This window comes from Phacochoerus africanus, chromosome 13, assembly GCF_016906955.1.
Source record: "Phacochoerus africanus isolate WHEZ1 chromosome 13, ROS_Pafr_v1, whole genome shotgun sequence".
NCBI lineage: Eukaryota > Metazoa > Chordata > Mammalia > Artiodactyla > Suidae > Phacochoerus > Phacochoerus africanus.
In genome coordinates, this window is record NC_062556.1 from 73,227,348 (window position 1) to 73,233,347 (window position 6,000).

Genomic DNA, 6,000 nt, shown 5'->3' on the forward strand with positions numbered 1-6,000 from the left:
AGTTTTCTCACTAGTTCATGCATGATGGAATTTATTCGAGAATGTTCGAGGCCTCAGTAATTCTCTGGGAGGGTAGGAAACTAGACGGGGCAGGAGTCATTGACATTGGGACTGGATTGAGCCTCGACTGTACCATTGAGCGTTCCTGCCGAAAGGCCACTGTGCTGTGAGCTGGTGGTCGCCGCCTGTGCTGATGGAGATGGTGCTGCCGAGAAAACAGCTGCTTGACTACAAGCTTGAAAAGAAGGCACCAGCCAGCCCCCTGTGTGTACACTGCTTTGTAATTCTCACACCCAAAACACATCCAGCAGCATCTGGGTACAGAAACTGTCAAATACGAGTTTTCCACTTTCCCTTCTCAATGGTACCTGAAGCTGTGGGGAGCTGAGGGTATGTCGGGTGAGCCGGTTCCAGGGTCTTGGGATACTTGAGGGAACTACCCGTTTGACTGAGTTCATCATTAGACCTTGTAATGAGTGTGCTGGGCATAAACTATTCACAAGGAGACTTGGCGTCTAACCTTGTTGCATCCCCAACACCCTTGAAATCACTACTTCGCTGCTTTTTTTTGTTGTTGTTTTTTGGTTTTTTGCTTTATAGCCGCATCTGCGGCATATAGAAGCTCCAGGCTAGGGGTCTAATTGGAGTTACACCTGCAGGCCTATGCCACAGCCACAGCAACACTGGATCCGAGCCACATCTGTGACCTATGCCACAGCTTGCGGCAATGCCAGATACTTAGCCCACTGAGCGAGGCCAGGGCTTGAACCCACATCCTCAGGGACCCTATGTCTGGTTCTTAACCCACCGAGCCACAATGGGAACTCCATTACTTCACTATGATTTAATTTCCCAGCTAATAAAATATGCCCAGTTTTGGTGATCAAAGTACAAGCAGGAAATAGAATGCACCCTAAATAGGTCAAATGAAGATGTGGGTAAGGGCACGACTTACAGGTTTAAGGGATGGTGAAAATATTAACAGAAAGAAGTTGTTACCAACCCTGGGGCTGGAGCGATGAACAAGAGAAATCCTGCAGTGGGGCCCACTGATCCCTGAAGCTGGGGAGATGGGATGGTGTGATGGGAGCCTGTTTGGGGAGCAGTCATGCCCTGAGTGGTACCTAAGCCCCATCTCTCCCCATCCATCTCAGACCTCCTCCCGGTGACTCTGAAGACAGACCTGGGACGCCAGCTGCAAGAAAGCCTGGTGCAGACAAAGTAGGCAGGAGAAAAACTGCCGTGAATGGACCGGGGAGAAAGCCAGTGGAAAATAACCAACACACCGAAGTATTCCTCAGACTCATAATGAGGACTCCAGGAGGTAATGCACACGTCCTTGCCTCAGAAAGCATCTGCGGTGATGTTTTTAAAGTTGGGTAATATTTCCCTTGTGGATACCTTCTCTTCTGGGCATGTTATTCTTCCCTCTGCTCTTACTGAGGGATTTTTGGTTTTTCCAATTAGTTCATGAGACATAAGATGCGACTGGACTAAGTTCAAAGAAGGTAAGTGAGGGAATGATTTTGAGGAGGGTAAATAGTTGTGAAGGCAGGGGCCAGGTTCAGTGTCTTAAGGGAAACGTCATAAAACAAAGATTGTTGTGGCCAAATGGATAGAAGAGGAAGGGATGTGGAATTCAGCCACGTGTGAGAAAAGGTCAGTGCAGCAAATCATCTCCATTCTCCCTTTAAAGTGAATAGTATTCTCTGGATTTAATGTAAATAATGGAGCAGGAATGGAGTAGCAATGACAAGCAGTACAGTCAGTCCATCCGTTTACACTTTTACATACAGGAGCTAGATTTCTTTATTGTGAAAAGAATTATAGAATTAGATATACATATTTTTTTTCTTCTTTTTATGGCCTCACCTGTGGCATATGGACGTTCCTGGGCCAGGGGTCGAATCTCAGCTGCAGCGGCAGCCGCAGCCGCAGCCACAGCCATAGTGACCCCAGACCAGAGCCACATCTGCGACCTACACCTCAGCTCAAAGCGATGCAGGATCCTTAACCCACTGAGCCAGGTCAGGGATTGAACCTGCATCCCCGTGGATACTTGTCAGATTCATAATCCACTGAGCCACAATGGGAACTCCTAGTACTATGTTTTAAATGAATAGCATATCTTCATAATTTAAAAAAGAAGGATATCTAGCTTCCTTAGTCTGGTAGATATGTTCCCAACCTTAAGGTGACTTGCAGAAACAACTCTCTAAAGCAAGAAATATCCCAAAGAAAATCCTTCGTAGGAGAAATATCAGCAGATGTGAGTGGCGACAGAAGTCACAACGATGATTGGAAGTCTGGCGTCAAGAAGGCACCCTGATTTTTCCTGACTGATTATGCTGTTTTCCATAACTACCTTCTTCTGCTGGAGGTGAGGTAAAAATGAAAATAAAACACTGAAAACCCTGAGGAAAGAAAAACCCACGATCCACCATGTTTGTTCAACCTTTGGTGGGACAGCATTTTGGAATCTGCAGGTGGAAATTTTAGACTAGAAATCAGACAGGAAGAAGACAGCCCATCACGTTTAGTAGTTTCTCTTGGCAGTGGGGTCTGAAACTTAAATAGACTCCTTTGTTATGGTGGTACTTCCATGAGAAATGAAAGAGTGAAACTAAGCTTCAAAAATCCTCTCTAAGTCCGCCTTTTCAAGGCTGTTACTTTGGGAGGGTGAGATAACTCAGGGCATTGTCACGGTGGCCCTTGGGCTGCTCACAGTGAGCCCAGAAACCTCGGCGGATAATCACCGAAAACACAGAGAGTGATCGAATGATGTCAAGAAGGCACCAACTGGATACCTGCTGCCTCACAAAACCTCAGTGCAAACTGGTATATTTACCAAACGGGAACCAACAAGAACCACGGAAGAGGTCCAGGCAGCCACCACTGAAACCCGAGGTACGAGCTCTTGCTCCTCCAGGAGGCTGAACTATTCACATTAAAAACATGGTGCACAAGGGCAGGAGAGAGAAGTTAGGAGTATGGGATTAACAGACACACACACTGCTGTGCCTAAACCAGGTAAACGACGAGGACTTACGGCAGAGCACAGGAACTATATTCAGTATCTTGGAATAACCTATAAAGGAAAATACTCTGACAAAAGCATATATATTCTGTGTGTGTGTGTGTGTAACTGAATCCTCTGCTGTACACTTCAAACTAACCCAGCACTGGAAGTTAACTACACTGAATGAATGAATAAAATAAATAAGGCATTTTTTTAGAAAAATTACAACACACACAGTTTTTCCAAACACCCAACAAAGGTGGGTTCCCTCCCTGGCCACCTGAAGCGCTCTGCTCGTCGCCTTGTATTCTTTTCCTTAAATCTGAAGTCAATGCCCCACCAAGCCACAGATGTGTTTCAGGTCAGCCTTACAAAGGGATGGCTTTTACGCCAGTCATCCAGCTCCTTGCCTTTCTGGAGTGGAATGGACTCTGAATGCTCACCGTATTATACTCTGAAGGCAAAAGCTGTGGCTAGATTGACGAAATAATTATGTAAATAATGGCAGACGTCTGAGGAAGACTAATGGCTGAAAAAGCTGAATAACATTAAAAAGTTAATATATTTAACGTTAACCTTTGTAGCTTTCGGTAATAACTCAAATATAGGAAAATTGTTGTAGAAAGCATAGTAACATTAAAGCAACGAGAAGAACGTCATGGTCACAAATGAATCCCCAGCTTTCCGGGAAACGAGCAGGATGTTATTATTCCACTTTCACACTAAAAGCGAAACACAAGATTTGAGTAATAACGAGTACCATTCTTCTTTGTTGTCTTGGACTTACCTGGAAAAGAGAGACTCTTTCCGGTTATCTACTTCAACAAAAACCTCAAAACATCTCAACGCCAAAGCTTCAAGAAAAAATCGCTACCGTATAAAAGGGAAATAATAATTTAAAAGTCAAAATGCAAAAGAGGCTTAGCTGGGTTGCATATGAACACATGGTGAGTAATATGTTAAAATGTCCCAGGAGTGAATGTTATATAAGTACAAATAAATTATATTTCCTCCCCCAAAATGTGAGGGACCAATTAGAACATAAAGACTGTATAGGTGAAAGGGGCTGAGATTAGATGATAATCTTTTTTAATTTCACAGGTGAAAGAAGGTTTGAGGGGAGAAGAAAGGAGGTGAGGCACTTGGTTAAGGACGGTAACTCTGGGAAAATTCTGGGTTATTTATTTGAACAACCAGGTCAGTGCTGACACGGACAAGGGTTTGGTTTCTCATCGGGTTCCCTCAGGGAAGACTGTAGACTATCTCATGAGGAAAAGAAAAAGAAATATTTTTTTGCAAAGGTGTTTAGGAAGAATTTGGTCATTTTCCTGTGGGAAAATAATGAATCCTGAAGGTAAAGATATATACTTGAAATCTACAAACGGGCCTCCTGAGGCTTCTGCAGCTTCTCTTCCTTTTTGCATCCACCTCTTCCGAGGAAAGCTGACTTGGAAGCACTGCTTACATTCGGGCAAGGTACGTGTAGCATTGTGTTTTTCTATCTCACCAATAAGACAACAAAGACACAGTCACTGTTCCTTGCTAGAATTCTCTTAAGACAGTGAAGATTTGGGCAAATCTCCATAAACTGCCTAGCAGGTGATTAAAATCAAGCTGTTGCCCATGACGCAAATAATCTAAAAATGTGTATCTCATGTCCTGCGGTAAATGGTAAAATATCTGTGGGATTCGTGAAATAGATTTGCTTGGGGTTTTGTCTACCAGAGGTTGAGGCCAATGGAAATTCACCTCTGCACCAACCAAGCGTGTGGACTTGACTGGAGTCCACGGGCTTCTGGATTTGGAGAGCCACGTTTTCTCTCTTTCGTCCTTAAGAATCTCCTATCAGAAAATAAGCAGGTAAGGGGAAAAAGTAGACCTTTGAGAAGAAACTTGACTTGCTTCCTATGGAGGATTCTGGAGAAGGGAAACAGGACGGCCACGCCGCTGTCCTGACACTGGGAAACTGGAAACACATGACTTGGTGCGACACTCTCTCCAGCCAGGAGCCGTATTAAAATGCAGGCTCCAGGAGGAACATATTCAGTTATTATTCCCCAAACACATTACACTGCTCAGTTCTAGTCTGCTAGCTTGAATGCATATTGCTCCCTGGAAAGAACTTATAATTCCCTTTACAATGCATTTACAGTTGATTAAAGAATGGATTTGCAATTCAGAGTCTATAATTAGAGCAAAGGGTCTCTATAATTTTAGTTACCCTCATCCAGTAATGATGATGTTATGGAGATTAGCCTCTATTACAAGGACCCATGGCCACTGAAATGATTACTGGAAAGCATGTGCTGAGGTTTAGTAGCCCATTCTTTTACCACAGGAAGCCTATTATAAGCAGAGTGTTATACAAGGCAACCAGACAGGAAAAATGAGATTAACAATTAACACCTTGCTCAAAGGATTAGTATATCTCTTATGCTGTGATGATTTGGATTCTAATTAAAATTCTTGGAGCTGTGTATGTGTGTGTGTGTGTGTGTATGTGTGTGTGAGAGAGCACCCACCCACACACACGTGTGTTCTTTTCCAGGTGCCTGCTGCTTGCTTGGAGGGCTTCGAAAAAGGCGCTGGTCAGACTATCACTGAAGCAGGTAGAAAACCTTTCCATGAGGAGGGATTTCTCATTGATCTTTAACCAGAGGCCATGCAGTGTCTCCTAAGGAAGATTTCAATATGAATGCGAAGTATTTAACTTTCCTAGGAAGCTATCTGGCCCCACTTTTTTCAGGTCTGATGCAATTTCAACACTGATGTATGCATTCACGTCTATGGGATCCTGCAGTTGAGCAGACTTGCTAGAATTTTATGCAGGCAGAAAATAGAGGCTACCGTTGTTTCCAAAAGCACAAGCTCATCCACTTTGGAATTAGGAGCTATGAAATCATCACAAGGGTGTGGTGAAAAATGCAAATGTTCTATTGATATTCCCAAAACTCATTCTTTTCTAATTTCTGTTTGTGATT